This window comes from Phocoena phocoena, chromosome 6, assembly GCF_963924675.1.
Source record: "Phocoena phocoena chromosome 6, mPhoPho1.1, whole genome shotgun sequence".
Lineage (NCBI taxonomy): Eukaryota > Metazoa > Chordata > Mammalia > Artiodactyla > Phocoenidae > Phocoena > Phocoena phocoena.
In genome coordinates this window covers 57,462,361-57,481,717 of record NC_089224.1, presented here as the reverse complement: position 1 = coordinate 57,481,717, position 19,357 = coordinate 57,462,361, and positions in this window count along the sequence as shown.

Genomic DNA, 19,357 nt, shown 5'->3' with positions numbered 1-19,357 from the left:
GAATAGTCAGTGAGCTTTCCTCTTGCTTTGTCAGAATGCATTGCTGCCCTTTAGAAATCGGATTCCATTCATCTCCATGTTGACTTTTCTAATTCGATGCTGGGATTTTTCTAAAAAATTTTAACTGTGTGTTTTTATAATATTGAAGTTATATTTTGAATGGTTTTCACTGTATTCGCTAGGCAGACTGAGACAGGGTAGAAATTGTTTACCAGGAGAAAAAGACTACCATTTCAAACTGCTGGCTTTAAGTGAGTAGAAAAAAATGATCATCATCATAAAGAGGGAATACACCAAGCACTCATAGGCAGTGCATCTAGAAACATAAGCACTTCACCATCGCTCAACGTGTAACTTGGTGCAGAATGGCTATACAGATCGAGAGTACTGGACTGATAACTCGTGGACAACAGAGATATCCTAGCTCAATCAGTCGTGTGTTTTTTCTATGTAAAAAAGAAAATGTCCCTTATAACCAGGTTCCCAATACCTTAAACTTTTATTGAAATGGAGCAGAAACAGCCAGGCCCACGCCTTCTACAGCAGTTGGATCAGAATGCGAGAATATTCTTCAGGCTTAGATAATGGAGGTAGCATATCAAGATGGCAAGGTCTGAGTGGAACAATGTACATCATTATAAGGAAAACAAACAAACAAAAAATATAGCACATGCAACCCCAATATATGTAAATTTATTTATTTATAAAATTTAAATGTGTCCTACTAAAACAATAAATTATGTACCATCAAGCAAACTTAAAAGGATAACATAAATAAAAATATAAATTTAAATGTTTTTCTTCCCAAAGGAGCATGTTGAGCAATCACCTGGATGAAGGTACTTTAGTTTGCTGTTCCCTGGTGTAAAGAATCCTTTTCTTTATTTTTATATAGCACTCCCTCTGGCTTTCTAGACAGTTCCATCATTAAGTATATCATTGGGTTAAGAAGCTATTGGCATCTATGGCTCAACGTAAATGTTACTCTTGAGATAAGTAAAAGTGTAAGCTACTATATTATCTTCACGGGTTTGTTTTGCCCGTTAAAAGCAATCCTCTGTACAAGGTAGATCCATCACAAATATATGATTTTAAATAGCCACAACCAAAGAAGATAGGTTTTGGGGGCCTGATTATTTTATCAGGAAACCCTGGGTGGCTTTTGTCCCCGGTTCTCATACAAGAGGATGTAAATGAAGGAGCATGAAAAGCTCACATGTTGAAGAACATCAAACAGCTGTGTCTTGCCTGAGCTCAGTCCTTCCCCTTCAGTGCAGCTACCATGATTTCTCTGCATGCTGTGGGCATCTATTCTAGAAAATGGCCAATGTTGCTTTGAGAGTTCCTGACTATTCACATCAAAGTCCTTTGCCTTCACCTCCCTGATACCACCACAGCACCTCCTAATGGCTCTATATTCTGTCTTCACTTCAAGCTTGACTGGAGACTAATTGACATGGAAGGATAAGAGGATCTCATGCCTTCCATTCTTCAGAGGTTGTTGCATTTCTAGTTCCCTTCTTTCGAAAGGAATTCAAATGTTTGAGTTTGAAATATTATAATAGATGGTATAATTTTAGTTCACTTCTTTTTTCCATCAGGTTAAAAATAGCTTTCAAATAACTTTCCTCTCATTGGATTTTCTTAGTCTCAGATTCTCTCAAACCCAAATTTGGAGGCTTTATTAGTTGATAGTGTCTCCTTACTATTAATCACGCTCTTTGATATATATATTAAATTTGACTTGATTTATTGAGAGATTGATATCAATGACCTTAGGATGAATAAAAATTAGAATGATACTTAATAGTGAAGCCTGGTTATCATGCTAGCTGCATATTGATAGCCTGATGGATTTGATGATGCATTTTGAGCTAAAACATTAGACATTTTTCTTTTTGTTTTTCTGGATTCTTATCGAAAAACTCCATACAAGTACCTATGGCAAACCACTAAAACACATCCCCAAAACATCTTGATCGATGCTTCTTTTAGAGTGAAAGAGGGCAGGGAATAAGTTGGGAGGGCTCTGAGGACATTCCTGGGAAAACAAAGCCACTTCATTTTATTGTTTTGGCAATCTCTGTTTAATGACATTAAACATTAGTTGGACACTTAAAATGTGCTGGGCACTCTGTGGGCAGCTGGATACAGAGATAAATAAGATATAAAGCTTCCCCTGGAAGGGCTCACATTCTGGCACGATACCTTCCGGGTCTCAGAGATTGAGTCTACAATATCCACTCCACCCTCAAATGCCAGTCGTGAGGCTCAGAGTCCCCTTGTCAATGGCCGGTTCAGAAATAGGAATACAATCTGGTCTTGGCCAATGAGACGCAAAGGAAACCATCACGGGAAGTTCTCGGAAATATTTTCTTGCTTTATGTAGTAAACACGGAGGGAGACACTCCCTTTATGCTTCCCCTGGACATTGTAGTATCTGCACATGATGGCTGGAATCACTTTCACAGATCCCTTCTGAAGCTGCTGTACCTCTAGGTTTGTCATGCAAGCTATTCATTTTCATTTCTGTTTAAACCAGTGTTAATTTCCTGTTTCTTGCTTCTCTGATAAAAACGGACCCAGGATCTTAAAAGTGATCCTCAATTAGCTATCTACCATCACCTGGAAGAATCAAAGGAGAGATACAAAGAGAGAGCAAGGGCAGGTGAATGCATGCTAGATGACCTATGGTGGGGTGTGTGCAGATTCCTTTTGTCCAGGCAAGAGGCACAGCTAAACAGCCTGCTTTCCTATTCCCTCTATACTAGGGGTTTTTATGCAGGTTCTATCAACCCCTTAGCAGACTGTAATACCAACAGACCACTTCCAGGTAAATATTTTTAAAGTAATAAAAGAAAACACATATACTTACATATATTATTTGCAATAGTTATCAAAATACGTTTAAAAAACTAAATTTGTGGTGTATGTTACATGTGTTTCTTCATTAATGTTTTACATAAAAGGTCTACTGCCCAGTCTAAATAGCTACTATAATTTCAAAGTAGCAGATGAAAATATTTCAAGCTATCTGCAAGTATAGAGTGATATAAAAAAATCGACAGTTCCTGTTCATCATGGTCACAGTTTTTATTAATACTTCCGTGGATTATTGCCCTTAATTCATAACTGAAGAAAATACTTAATTTTAGTTATAATTAGTGAAATAATAATATACAGATTTTATTATCCAATTTTATAGGCCCTCTGAATTTTATCCAAGGATTACTTGCTTAGGAACCCCTGTTCTTGTTTTCTTAAAAAAAATTCTAATCCACCGTGAAGGCAGCCTTTTTTGTTTTGCTAATTGAGCCTGCAAATATAATATTAGAACCATAACTGTATGTGCTTGCATCAAATGTAAGTAAAGATTGCTGCCTTCTCAAATCTTTTGATTTCAAACATTTATGAACATTTACGTTTAAAAATCTCCTGGTTACTTTTTCTTAACTAAGTATTATGTTGGTTGGGGATTTTCTAGACAGCTACTAAAAAAGAATTTCTTTGTTATTCAGGAAGAAAAATTCCAATATTTCAAAAGTATTTTCTGTGTCATCTAATAATTGAAAAGTTACATGACCCTTGCTTGGAAATTATCTCTCTGACTAGGTGGTATTACTAACCTTGACTAGGGCAAAATTAAGAAGGTAAAATTTGTTATCTGCTAGAATGCCCATCCTAACAATCATAATTCCTATTTCATTGGCTCAAGTCTCAAATGTATTTCCCTAAAAATCACGTATAGCTTCCCTCTATGCTTAATTAAAAATCCAGAAAGCAAGAACACATATTTTATGATTTAGTAGAGATCTTTCACAAAAGTCTTTACTATTTAGTTTAAAAAGATAAAACAATGATACTAAGGAGACAGCTATCCCCTGCCCTTCTCCCTAAACTTCCATTACCAAAGTACTTCATTTGGGGCCTCTCTTTCAATGAATCCCAGTGAACTTTGCAAAATATTTAAACCTCATTTCGAATAGGATTTTATGTACAAAAAATGGTGGCTTGTCTTTATTGAGTAGTAGGCCAGCTAAATGAGTGGAAATATGGAAGAGATTATGAGTTACAAGGGAATAGAGGGCAAATGGTGGTAGAGGGCATCAGTTCTATGCATCTTCACAATTACTATTTAATGCCAAACTGTCTTTCCGGAAGGATGTTATCTCTCTTCCCCATAGCAATGCATTAGAGTTTTTGAGTTCTGCATCCTTTCCAACACTTGATATCAGACTTTTAAATTTCTATCAATTTGTTATGTGTGCAATATATGTCTTTGTCTTATTAATTTGTATTTCCCTAATTACTAATAAGCTTGAGCCCCCTTTAATGTTTATTGACTATTTAGTTTTTGGATAATAGATGATATTAAGGAAAAAAATTCACGTGAATATATGTATATACACACACACCTGACTATTCATGTGTATATTCCTGTGTGTGCATATGTGTGTATATATATTGATTACCCAATTGACCTTGAGCAATCTTGTTGATGCAGCAGCTCTCCCAGCACCCGCTCTTTATAAAAGTAGATGAATTTTTAGCAATAAGTTTTATTTAAAATAAGCTGTCTGATGTTTCAGTATTATCCATTGGTGTAACTTTAATTGAACTCTCATTGTTAGTAGAAGCTGTAAGAAACTACCAGAAAATAGTCTCCTTGGGGTTTCCATTTGATCAAGTGTTCATCATTGCCTGAAATGGCTAAGCCTCATTAATGGCTACTATTTCTACTTTCTGAAGAAACTGCCCTGATTCTTCACCTGGAGCTTATCAGGCTTTGATAATGAATGATGTGAAGAAAGCTGGTAAGCATTAGCGTTAGAATCATCATTAGAGACAAGATTATATCATTAAAAATTATTACAACCAGAATGAAAATCAGGGTAACAGAGGAATAAAGAGGTAACGGGCTGCTTAGAAGGAAACATTAAAAATCAGGTAAAATGGATGGCTTAAAGTTTTCAGCTTACTTTCTCAAAAGACTCTGAATTTGATTCCTTTTTGTGAGGTCAAGGATGGTATACTCAAAACTGCTCTGAGAATGAGCCATAGAATTCAAGTCAATTCATCAAGTATTTATTCATTTTTGCATTTGTTTTTAAAATAATATGTGCTAGAACTTCTTCAATCTAATAAAGTATATTATGAGAAACCCACAGCTAACATCACATTTAATGCTGAAAAACTAAATGTTTTCCCTCTAAGATCAAGAACATGACACCCCTGCCACTTCTGTTAAATATTATACTGCAAGCTCTAGCCATGACAGTAAGGCTTGAAAAAGATATAAAAGGTACCCAGATTGGAAATGAAGAAGTGAAACCATCCCTATTTACAGATAACATGAGCTTGTAAATGATCATGTATATAGAAAATCCTTTAGAAGTCCACTGTAAAACTATGAGAACTAATAAACAAGTTCAACAAGGTTGCAGGAATCAAGAGCAACATGCAAAAATCAATTGTATTTCTATCTCCAGCAAAAAAAAAAAAAAAACTCTGAAAGTAAATGAAGAAAACAATTCAATGTACAATAGTATCAAAAAGAATAAAATACTTAGAATTAAATTTAACATAAAAGCATTGAACCTGAACTCTGAAAACTACAAAACATTGTTAACTAGAATGAAGGAAGATAAAATAAATGGACTGATAGCTTGTGTTTGTGGATTATAAAATTTAATATTGTTAAAATAACAGTACTTCCCCATTTCATCTACAGCTTCAGTGTATTCCCTGTGAAAATCTCAGCTGGACTTTTCATAGAAATTAACAAGATGATCCTAAATTGATATGGAAATGTGAGGGATCAAGTATAGCCAAGCAGCCTTGCAAAAGAACAGAGTAAGAGGACTCACACGTCTCAATTTTAAAACTTATTGCCAAGCTATGGTAATTAAGACATAGTGACATCAGTGTAAGGATAGACAATGGACAGAATTAAGAGTCCATATGTAAGACTATTTGTGGTCAGTTGGCTTCAACAGTGCTGCCAAGATTATTCAATGAGGAAAAAATAGTCTTTCCAACAAACAGTGCTAGAACAACTGGATATCCACATGCAGAAGAATGCAATTCGACCCCATCATGCATGTAAATTAACTCAAAATCAATTATAGACCTATGCAAGACCTAAAACTATAAAACTTAGAAGCAAACATCGAGCAAGTCCTCATTGGATAAGGCAAAGCCTTCTTAGACCCAACAGCAAAAGCACAAGGAAAAAAAAAAAAAAAGATGAATTGGACTCCAGCAAAATTTTAAATGTTCAAGCAAGATGGTGGTAAGGAACTTCTAGCATTCTTCCCCAACCAGAAACATCATTATGAGCAGCCATCCACACACAGAAGATACTTCCACAAGAGCTAAGGATTCCAGGATATCAGGTACTGGAAAGATTACAGTCCCTGACAGGAGGATAGAAAAGACATAGCTAAGAAGGTAGTAAAGATAGTTTTACATTATCTCTATCACCCCTCCCTTAAGTCCAGGCAGCCCAGCGAAGAGACAGATACCCTCTCCACCTGGGAAGGAGAGTAAAGTAAGCACCCAACTTCACCACAGACCCCAAGCACCAGGCCAGCTCCCACAGGCACAGGAGGCTCCCATAAGCCCAGGCTCCAGTCCACTCCAGTGCCAGACCAACACAGCCTGGATCTAGCTTCCAGATTTGCTCACATGGATGCAGGCTCCTGGTCTAACCCAATGTCAGATCGGTCCCTATGGCCCCAGTCTCCAGGCTGGCTCCCACTCATCTGGGTTCCTGGCCCATCCCAGCACCAGGCTGGCCCTCGCAGACCCAACCTCCAGGCTGTCTCCCATGGTGTCAGGCTCCAGGTTCACCCTATTGCCAAGCCTGCACACCCATTCTCTAAGTCCAAAAACTAAGGAACTATGATTATTTACTATTCTTTATACATTCTATCACTTTCTTCATTTCATGCCTTGGCAATGCTGACCCTTAGCTTGAAGGGCTTTGCCTGACCCTGATCTCCATATAGCCAAGTCTTATCTTCACCTCAGAGTTCATCTTAAATGTTACCTGGGACAGGGACTTTCTCATCTCTAAACAACTCCACTACTTTATTGCTATCTTTTGATGGCATTGGCCACCATCTCTTATAATTATTTGTCAGTCTGTTATATCCCATTTCTTATATCTCTGTTCCCAATAATGGATGTAGTAGCCAAGGGTCTTTATTTTGGCCAAGATTGTTCTGTCACTTCTAATGTTCTCCCACTGATCATTCATTTGTGTTTATTCTATGAAGGGATGTCTTCTGTCGTTTTATGTATTTATTAATATTTTCTGCCAGTTGTTGTACTGTACTTCTTATTAATTATGCAGTAGCGCACAAACGAGTCTCAGGTTTTGACCTATCAAAGGCAACAGTGGGATGGAGCCAGTTGAAATTTCTTTGGGAAGCTTATTTTTGTCTCAGAGAATCCCGTTGAGGTGAGTGATGGAATATGAAAGAGGAATGGAGGATTGGGAGGGAAAAACAGTTTCCCTTGTCCCATGCCTAAGACTAGAGTGAGGAATCGCAGGGGTGGTTTTCAATTGCAGCCTTCTGAACTGAGGAATGAGTTTTAAAGTATTTGCATACATTAGACAGAAGCAGGAGAGCTTCCAGCTTCTGGCAGGGTGTCTTCCCAACTAAAACGAATTCACAGAAAAGCAGACTGTCTGGTGTGGCATTTGCATTTCAGATTAACCAGCAGGCCTATACAAACTCCTTCAGCTGGTCAGCTATTGCTGGTGGCTTAGGACAGCGGTCCCCAACCTTTTTAGCACCAGGGACCGGTTTCGTGAAAGACAGTTTTTCCACAGCCAGGGGTGTGGGGGTGGGAGGGTGCCAGTAATGGGATGGTTCAGGCGGTAACGCGAGCGACGGGGAGTGGCAGATGAAGCTTCGCGTGCTGCCTGCCGCTCACCTCCTGCTGTGCGGCCCAGTTCCTAACGGGCCGCGGACCGGTATGGGTCTGCAGACCGGGGATTGGGGACCCCTGGCTTAGGACATCAACACATTGTCAAAGAGGACTTATTGCAATTAAACACCCCCACTCCCCCTCCACCTAGATTCATGGCCATGATCTGGATTTATAGTGCAGCTTTAGAACGGTAAACGGTCTGGCTTCAAATAAAATGTCCAGGTAACTTAAAAATCTTTATTTCTTTCCATTTTACGATAATATACAGTTTTCATCCAGCCCCATAAAACTCAAATCCTTGTACTGCTGTGCCAATCCCTAGTTCAGAAAACTTGAGTTTTAAAGATTGGAAATGTACTGAGTTAGTTTCCTAGACACTGCAATTGGTTGTTCGCCTGCCCATTAGGTTTACTTCCCGAAGGTACTGTGAGGTCAAAATCACTTTTGCCCTGTAAATATAATCAGCAAATGCCAGTGAGGCATGAAAGAGTCCGGGACAACCGAAACCAGCATGCTGTAGGCTACAGAATTTGGTTTCACATGTTTATTCCCTCCCAGTGGAGAATTAAGTCCCAGTTAGAAAAGGAAGACTAGCATAAGAATTGTGTCCTATTTCATTTCCTCATGGGATGTTTAAATCCATTAAATGCATTGAACCATGGCAGTTGTTGCTGACACATCTCAGCATCTAATCAAATAAACTAGCGTGCCAAAGTTGGTAGGTACTGACCAAGGACACACTGTACCTTAAGGGGTTAGTTTTTTGTAGTGGAAGATGGAAAGGTGGATGTCAGTGCTCAGCTTTCCACATTTCACTAGTGCCACAGGCTCGATTGGGGGAAGCTGCTGCTTTGGTTTTCCTGCTTATAAAATCATTCTGGGAAAAGACAAACATTCCCAACAAAGATATAACCAAGGACTTGACTTTGCCTTCATGGATACAACATAACCTACGTATTCTCTATAGCCCAGAATTCAAGGTTCATTATATTGCCATGGGAAAAATACATGAAGCTCCAGATCAACAATGACCAAGCTCAAGCCCGAAGCAATCCATTTGGCCAGTGTATTCAAATACCTGGTTAGTCTAGTGAAAACATAGTACGGGGTAAGTTACTAGCCCAGAGGTTTCCAAGCAAGACTGATCATCAGATGCCTTGGGAAGGTTTTCTGACATATTCAGTTTCCTAGGCTCCACCCCAGCCTTGGAGAATCAGAATCTCCAGAGATGGGGCTGTTGAATTTGCATGTGTAAAAATAATTCTCAAAAGATTCTGATTTGCAGCTAGCTCTGAGGACCAAAGAAGTAAACCACTCTTCTTCAGTTACTGGCCCAAGGATGTTGAGGAATTACCTCAATGCTTTTATATTTCCTTACATTTTAATTAGTTTATTTATTTTATGTGCCTGTGCAGGAAGTAAGTAGATTGTGGTGAGTAATAAATTTCCTAGCTCAGTAAATTTATTACTGCCCTCTACTCCCTAATTATCCACAATACCGCCATCATTTTTTGACATTTCAAACATACACTTTTCATCTGGTTATAATGGCATATTTAAGCATAATTAAAATATTTAATTCTTTTCCCCCAGTTGTGAGCTGTTCAACGTTAGATTATTTCATGTTCCTAGAGCATATTTTATAATTGAGGGACTTATATCCTAGTAAGAAAAAAAACAAATTAATAAACATATGCGATGTAATTTTATGTAGTCTTAAGTGCAATAATAGTAATAATAAAGTTAGATAACGGGATAAGTAGTGATAGGAGAAATGGCCAGTTTCAGGAAGGTCTTTCTGAGGAAGAGACATTTCAGATGAGAATCCCAGTGCTGAAAACAGTGCCTGCTATATTTTCTGAACCTGAATAAATAGTTGAATTTATTTATTGATTATTGAATGAATTGATTCATTCATTGGATTTATTTATTGATTATTGAATGAATTATTGAATATTCATTATTGAATGAATTTATTGAGTGACAAAAATGGTAAGACCTCATGAGAGTCTAGGGTACGAGCCTGTAGGGCAGTATAATCGTGGCATGTCTTAGAAGAGGCAAGAAGGTAAGTGTGGCTGAAGAGGCATCCGTAGAGTGAATTAGGTGGCCAATGATAGGACATAAGCTATGAGAGGTAGATTGGGGCCCAAGGAAGTGGGCTTTGTAAGACAAAGAGTCTGGACTTTATTCTGTGTACTGATGGGATATTATCAGAGAGGTTCAGTCAGAGAGGTGATACGGTTTAATTTATGTTTTTAGAGATCACTCAGGCTGCTGTGAGGTAAATGGATTGTGAGATCCAAAAGCAGAGAGACTAGACAAGAGGCCATTGCAGGAGAGGGTGGAGTTTGCAGACCTGGTAGGAAGGGCTCGTATTCTGGATATATTTTGAAGGTGGACCAATGCTAATGGATTGGATTCGGGAAGGAAGGGAAAGAAAAGAGTCAATGACTAGTGTCTATATATTTGGCTTGAGAAACTGAGTAGATGGTACAACCTACTAAGGTCAGGAAGACTAAGGAGAAGCAGGGTGAGGAGGGTGGGGAATCAGGAGTTGTGTCCTGAACTTACAAGACTAAGTGCATATCAGGCTTCAAGTCACATGTTAAGCAGGCAGTTGGAAGCTCAGGACTCTGGTTAGACCAAGAGATTGGGAGTCGTCGGCACAGCACACATTTGAATTGGCCTTGCTGCCTCCCGCTTTTGCCCTTTCTCCTTTCTTTCCTTTCATCTTCATAATAACTCTGACCTTCCTTCTTTTACTACCTTCCCTTCTTCTCCTTTGCCCCTTCTTCTGTCATACATACATACTTTTAGGATCTACTGGCCTCTTATTTTTTTCTCTACATTTTTCTTCACCACGGAATTATTTCTAGCTTAGAAATATGTGTTCGTTCCCACTGGAAGACACCAACTGTACTGTGTTAAGTCACTCCTCCCTCTCTGAGCCTCAGTCTTTTCATTTGTGAAACATGGGGTCAGTCAGGCCACATCAGTGGATGGGAAGACACTGGGATGCCCAGACCCTTATCCTGCTTCAAGCCTGTTTGATCTGATTTTGTTGATTCCATCATTGTTGTTGTAGATGATGATGTTTATATAAGATCCATTTCAACGAAAGTGTCCACAATCAAAGAAGGAAGTGTAGAATCCACTGGCTTAAAATGATAGATGATCTTTAATTTACTTTCTGACACTTGATTCAATTTTTTATGTAACTTGGGCCAAGGAAATGCGAGCAGAAGTGATTATAGTTTAAGGCCTAAAATTAAGGCTCAATGTGCTAACATTAGAAGATCAGTAGGCCTTCAGATGACCTAATCCCAAGTTCCTCTCCCCACTCTGCTTCCTTGGATGAGGTCCCCTAGCCAAACAACCTTCTTTATCAAAGGGACCAGGGCAGTCCTTTTGTAGCAGGTTTCAATTCCTAGCAAGGAAATGTTCTAACTAGCCAATTACAGAATTACTTAATTTATCAATTATGGAATTCCAGCTATAGGATTATTCAAACAAGGTGATTTCATCCTCCTGTGGGAACCAGGGGGTACCTCATCATCTTGACACTACAAAGCCTGCCTTCCACAGCCCCTGCTTGTCCACGCTGCTCCTGAATGAACCTTCTTGTGGCTCTGCATCATGTACAGTATCCTCCTCCCCTGGGCTGTGGGTTCATGTGACTAATAAACTGCTGTTGATGTCATCGGTCCAGTGTCAGGTGTCATGTGTTCAGCCATTCCCATAACTTTAGGGCAGGAATCCCTCCTTCAACAATGGGGTGAATGGCAAGCATTTAAAAAAGTGATGTAAGACACATCTGTGTGGAAGCTTTAAAAGTTAACCTGTGGTTTTTCTCCCTTTCTTTTTTCATCGCACGTTACAATGTCCCAGACAGAAGCTGCTCCTTCACCCTGGGCCTGATGGAGGAGTCGGTGCCAGCCCTGACAGACACTTACAAGAGTGAGAAACTAACCTTAGTTGGTATAAACCCTGAGATTTCAGAGTTGGTATTTACCTCTGAATAATTTAGAATACCTCAGCATAATTTAGCGTAAGCTAAGCTGAAACAGGCTTGTATGGGGAGTCGAGGGCAATGGCAAATAGAGAGCTTGTGGGTATTGGGATACCAAAGAAAAGAGGAAGGGAGTTGTCTTGGTTCTGTACGTAATACAGCTATTTTATATTTATTGTTTCTTTTATTTTAATCTTTCTCACAGCCCTATAGGACCAAAAATTATCTCTCATTTTAAATAAGATTAAAATTTGCTTAGCATCAAACAGTAGGGTAGGATTTCTCAACCTCAGCACTACTAACACTCTGAGCGGGATAGTTCTTTGCTGTAGAGGGATAAGGGGGAACAGGCCCTCCTGTGCATGGTAGGATGACGTCTTCCTAGAAGCCCGTCCCCAGTCATGACAATCACAAATGCCTCCAGACATTGCCACGTTATCTCCTGGGGGACCAAATCCACCCTGGTTGTGAACCTCTACAGTAGAGTCATAGACCTGAATTCAAAAGCAAGTCTACTTGGCTCAAGTGTCTATGCCCTTCCTCTTACACTGAGGGTATGCAAAGGAGGAAGACTTGACCCCTTCTTGACCTAGCCTGGGACCCACCTGGCCAGCTCAGTGGATTAGGAAAGGAGGTGGATTCTTACTTCCCTCAGCAACTTACCAGAACTGTCATCTGGCATTAAACAGCACAGCTCACAGTGTGTAAGAGCTCCATATCCTATTACCAAATAGTTGAGCCATTCATCCCCATAGAGGATGTTCCTAGTAAATCATAGGTCTGAGAGACAGAGTGATGAGCCTGAAGAAGGGTCATGATGAGTCTTTCTTTACTGCTATTAAGAAAAATAAAACCATGGTTAACCACATGGACCATATGGAGAATAAATCAAGGAAACTTAAATATGTACTGGGAAGAATTTCTGAGGCCAGGAAATGCAGCACAAGCTTGCTCTTCCGCCAACCTGTTAGAAGACTCGTGCTTGACTCACGGCGGACTGTGTCCTGTGGCTGGCAGCCAGGAGACTTTGGTGAGGTTGCGGGCATGAATGGAGCAAATGTCCACTGAACAGACTCCTGCCTCCTCATTAAGGCTCAGAAATAAGATTTCAGCTAGTTGGGCCTTGGAGAGGCAGGCTGAGACTCCGAACACTGCAGTCAATGCAAAATCAAATGGTCAAATCTTCCTCATGCTGTGGAGAAGTCATGGGAAGCCGGCAGTCTTTGGAATTCCAGGATGGTGTCCTGTTTTGTTCCGTACAGAAGAGATTCCCCTTTCCTGAAACTACTTAATCAATCTCCTTCATGAAGATGGCTTCTTCAGCTCTCGCTGAAACTCTGCTCTTCTTGAAGCAAATGCTTATATGAAAGGAAAGCTCCACAGATCATGAAGACTTAGAGAAAAGATGCCACCATGTCTCCTTGCCTTTTCCATCTCTCTAAGTGCCCATACTCCCATTCCTCCTTTCTCCTTCAACCAGCAAACAATGCCCCCAAGTAAAACATCACAGGCACAAAGACTACAAGGGGGCTTCCCTGGTGGCACAGTGGTTGAGAGTCTGCCTGCCGATGCAGGGGACGCGGGTTCGTGCCCCGGCCCGGGAAGATCCACATGCCGCGGAACGGCTGGGCCCGTGAGCCGTGGCTGCTGAGCCTGCGCGTCCGGAGCCTGTGCTCCGCAACGGGAGAGGCCACAACAGTGAGAGGCCCGCGTACCGCAAAAAAAAAAAAAAAAAGAGACTACAAAGGACCACCACCAATAGCACAGTCACTTAAACTTGAAACTTCTTTAGGTTTACTAGAATTGTCCTGCCTATAATTATTAACCCACAGACAAAAAAAATAAAAATGGATTGGAACTGCCCTTCTCCATTTTTCAGACTCCTCCCTTCAAGTCCTTGAATTCAGTGACTCTCCCTTTAAGGTTCCCACTGTTACTTCACTATAATTCACTTAGTTGAAATGTTGGTCAGGGGAACATTGCATAGAATATGACTTGCTTACCTATTTACTTTGAAGAATAATTCAAATTCGTTATGACATATATGTGTTGAGGCATAGGAGGAATCTGACAGATTCAAGTCTAACATATAATCATAATTTTACTTTTCCAAAAGAAAACAGCTAACATTTTCCTGGGGAATTGTTCAGTACTTGGTGAAGTCCTTTGGATAAACAGAGTTAAGACAGAGTGACATATAATATAAGGTTCCCACTGCAGCATCATAGCTGACAGCAAAATTCCGAGGTTGCTCAGTGATGTGTTTTTGATAGTTTGCATTTTGGTTAAATGTTATTGCTTAGATGTGTGCATACAAATGTACAGAATTTCAGCTGTCTCAAGTTCTCTGCTTTGAGGATATGTTTAATCCTCTTTAAGGATAAGTGATTTTATTATTTTAGAGTCGGTCTCCTATAGTGTAAAAGTGTCCGTTCATGTGCATAGCATTTGCTATGGGTGAGCATTGTGGGCTCCAGGCCATTTTTGGACAGAAAGGATTTCCAAAGAAGTGCTTATTGCTTGAGCAGTCTCCTTCCTAGGATAAAAGAAAAGAAATTTTCTTAGGTCTTGGAAATGTATCTTTGTTTAGTGCAATTGCACCAAACATATGGGTCTTTAAAAGATGCCTGAGGATCTAATGTACTTATCTGAGTGTTGAATATGGGTGTGGTACATTTCTCTGAGCCCTAGTTTTTAGAGGGTTCATAGAGTTTTGGGGGGTTTTTTCCTAATAGTTGAAAAACTTTCTTGAGGGCTCTTCAACTTGTTTGCTTGCTTTTCATTTCATTTGGTTCTTTGTTCTTTGTTTTAGAGTGTCTCCCTCCCCTCCCCTTGAATGTATATCATCTCTTTGAATTTCCTGCCACAACAACTGTTTCAGTAAAAGAAATGAGAAGCAGGAAGGGCTTTGGATTTGTTTCCTTGGATTGGATTCAGTGAGATTGGATGGCCGCACATAAATCTAATGATCTATTGTGTCACATTTTCCCGTGTCTACATGGCAAAAGTTACGAAAGAGAAGCCAATCCATTGCTTATCGTATTTTTTTTTCTTTTTGTTAATGTTTTAGCAGTCTTAATGCCAGTCTCAGATTGGAAGTGTCCATAACAAATCCATCATATGAAAATCAATGATTAAGATGATTGGTAAAAAAAAAAAAGTTTTGCATATATAATTTTTGACCTGACTGTTGAATGTATCTCAATTTATTTTATTCAAGCACATTTTGATTTTATTAAATGGTGGCAAAATATATTTATAGCAAAAATTTTTTCCACATTTCTTCCTTTCTACCTACTAATTTCTGGAGCAAATAATAGTGTGAATTTAGGAAAATTCCATGCTAATTATTATTTTCTTATCCAAATTAAATAAATCCTTATTTCTTCCTCCAGATATGGCTCACTCTCCTCATAGGAGAAATCTTTCCACCAGGCAAAGTTCTAAATGACATGTAATGGCTCTGTACTGAAGCAGATGCAACGGCATTCACATACCCAGGACAGTGTTTGGTATAAGATAGGTGCTCAGTAAATATTTGTTGAATGAGTGAGTTGTAATTGATAAAATAATGAAGCTTCTCCAGCCATGAGAACAAAATTGAATTTTCTCAAACACTCCTAGAAAATTTTGGACATATAGAAAGTAATGGGTTTGAGGAAGTATGAACAATTCAGAGATCAAACTTCTAATAATCCACCACCTTCCCCCTGCCCCTTTCATCATCCTAATTAACAATTTTATCATCATAATCATCTCAGAAGTCATCTTAAGATCAAAGACAGGTAGAATTTCATTGTATATTAACCATTATTTTTCATTTGAATGATATGAAATGCCATCACTCTTCTCTCAATTTATTATGTTCACTTTACTTGCATATGTTAGTATATGCAGAAAAAACAAAGTATAATTGTTTTCAGAGGTTTGTTGTGACCTCATTCCCCTTACCCTACTTTCCTTTAAGATTTTAAGTTATTCAATACTATATTTTCATACCACAAGCAGGTTAAGGATGTTCTGTAGATTGTTTTAGATTTAGTGATTCGCTGATTGTCAAAATGCCTTAACAAATGAAAACTCCCCACCAAAAGTATTCAACGATTATTATTTCTACTTCCTGAAAAATGGCAGAAAATCACCACCAAACTGAGCAGTTGGACTAGTGCCTAAATACAGACTAAATTACCAAGTGGAATTTTTTCTTTCTAATTCTAAATTCAGTCAATTACAATAGTCAGCCTTATGACATGCTATGCCGTTGAATGATTTTTTGAGCAAATATTGATTGCAATAATGATTTTCCTAATGAGTCAAAATAGTCTGTACAGTACAAGTACTGTTATGCATGTTTTTCAGGAGCAGGACTTGGAACAAAAGTTCATAACTGTGTATTGAACACTCTTAGTATGACTTAACTAAATGGTAAATGTATCCATTGGAACCCATCACATGGGGTCTTTTTTTGCTTTAAGATTGAGAAGAGTACTTTTGTAAATGACATAGCCTCTGATTTCTGGGTGTACAGATTCAGCCAACAAAAATGTATCAGTCATCTACTCTGAGCCATTGACTTCTCTGTGCACTGCAGATGTAGCAAAGAACGTAACAAAGTCCCTATTGTCACGGAGCAGATTGCGTGGGGCCCCGTGGGCCTTCATAGTGACTTTTACCATGAGTGAGATGGAAAAAATTGGAGGGTTTCAAAGAAGAGTAATATGAATTTATGTTTCAAAAGAATACTCTGCTGTGTTGAAAATAAATATAGAGAAGCAAGGGTGCAGGAAGGAAGACCAGTTAGGAGGCCATTGCACTGATCTAGCCAAAGACAATAGTGGGTTAGACTAGAAAGTTCGCAGTGGACATGAGCAATGGGATTGAATTCTGAAAAGAGAGCCAACTAACTGTCATTGCTGATGAATTGGTCGTGTGGTATAAGAGCATAAGAAGAATCAAAGATGACACAAAAGATATGGGCTTGAGGAAAAGAAAAAACTGAGTTTACATTTGCCAAAATGGAGACAACTATGAAGAGAGTTTGGAAGGGAAGATGCAGATGCCATTTTTGGACTTATGCTTGAGTTGCTTGTTAGACAGCAAATGTTATGCACAACAAGAGTTTTCTAGTTTATTCATTCAAATAAATATTGGTTGAGCACCTACTGTGAGCTAGGCGCTGCACATACAGTGGAAAACAAAAATAGACATGTACTCTGTCCATACATTGAATTTTGGTCTAGTTTGGAAGTCTGTCATTAAACAAGGAATGATACCATTAAATGTAAGGCTACAACTGTGAAAAGTGATATGAATGAAAGGTACATAATATAGATAATGGGGCTTTGACTTGGATCAGGAGATTAGAAAAGGCTTTTCTGAAGAAGTGAAGGTTGAGATGAGATCTTAAGAACAACCAAAGCATATCATGTTCTAAATGAAAACATGTTTGTGTGATGAACCACCAACTCTTAATTAAAGCCAGTGTCCAGGATGTGGTAGAAACTCAGGAATTTAGGACAATAGAAGTTCCAAGCATAGAAAGTGAAAACAAATGCGAAAAGGAATGGTGTGAAAGAAGAACACATAGAATAGGAAATATGAGAAAGAAGGGACTTCAAAGTGAAATTTCAGACTTCGCTTCCAGTTCACTGGAGGGAAATATTCACCCTTAATACACTGCAGCAAAAAGAGCTAATTAGACCATCCACCAAAAGCTGCACACTGAGTGGAATTATAACATCACTAAGTCTTAAATTTCAGACGCCATATTTATTGGCGCTTTGTCTTAAATTTCCTTCCCTGTCATCTTTTATTACAAAAGATAGCATTTACATTTTATTTGACATCCTGCAAATATAATACTCTTCACAGGAATTTGTTTCTTTAAAAAAAATGCCAGAGTCAGCTTGTTTAGTGATTATTATTTTATTGCTACCACATTTCATTGTCATTTATTGTCTTTGCAAACTTGAATTCTGACGAAAAATGGGAACGGAGGAGACTTAAAGAGGAACACCTTTCCTATCTATAAATATAAGTCTCTAGTAATGAGGAGAGTAAAAGATCTTGAAGAACTGCAGGATGAGGGGGAAATTCCATCAGCCTCTCTATCTTTTTGGGTTCCATTTAACACGAAAAAGAGAGGGAAACAGTATTGGATTGTGTGAAAGCATTTACATTATTCTCATGGTTTCTTCCCAACCACCAACACTGATTCCAGACAACTTTACTGTGTAAGGAGAAGGTGTAATTGATCTTGCAGTCACTGATTATCACCACAAATTTTGAACATCAAGACCCTTTGGATTCCATGAATCCATTGCTCTGTGTATAAGTAGTGGGTTGAGTGTTAGCTAAAGGAGAAATGGACTCCATGACATTTGAAACTCCTGCCAGTCCTGAGCCTCTTTGTCCACACATCTATTTCTTGCCCTTCATCTACTCTACTCTGTTAACACTGGGAGACTGACCACTGCCTCCTACCTGGAAAGGAGTCTCAGATGTCCCTGGCCTGGCACTTTTTTAGGGTGCAATTATCCTAGTGATGTGCCTGCCGGCCTCCTTCTTTCCTCCCTGGAATCAAATTTAATTAATAAGAGATGTTAAAATGCATACAAGCAACATCAATAGTGTAAGACTTCAGCTTATACAATTACTGTTCTACACTTTTTCTGTTTCTTTATTAGTACAGAAAGCTGTAAAATAAGTCATAGGCCATCTGTTGGCCTTAACCTCAGGGCACCAAGGGTAAAAGGGGCTCAAGGCTTACATATCTGAGTACCAGGAAAAAAACAGAGTCAGCTGATTTACCTAAGGGTCTTGAAAGGAATACCCTGGGGCTTAATTTAGCTCAAGTTGAGATTTAATTTGAAGTTTTTCTTCTCTTATTTGACTTTGAAAACATGCAAAGAAAAAAATATTACTGTAATGACAATTTACTGTTCTATCATTCCTGAGTCTGCTACTTTCAAAGCACAAATCAATAATATTTAAACTGAGCTTAAAGTGCTTTCATATATCACCACCAATCCTGAAATCAAAGCTCTGGTACAACTACAAAATGTCACACCTTAAGATTTTTTTTTTTTTTTTTTTTTAGTCAATAGAGGTTTTTGTTGTTCTCGTCACTTTTCTTTTTAAAAAAAAGACACAATTTAGGAAAATTTAGAAAACCTATTTCTTCCACTAATAATTGGAGCACTTTTGTAGGCTGTGTGGCTATTGCTAAAGACTATTTTACACGTGACAAACTTTTTTATTCAAATTTATCGCATACTTGCTCACTCGATTAGTAGTTCCGGTAAAGTCTTATCCTTAAAGTCTCAGGTGTGCTAAGCGCTCTCAGAATGGCAGATAACTGGCTTCAGAGCAGAAGATGCTGGAGCAGATAGGGTCTTGGCCGCA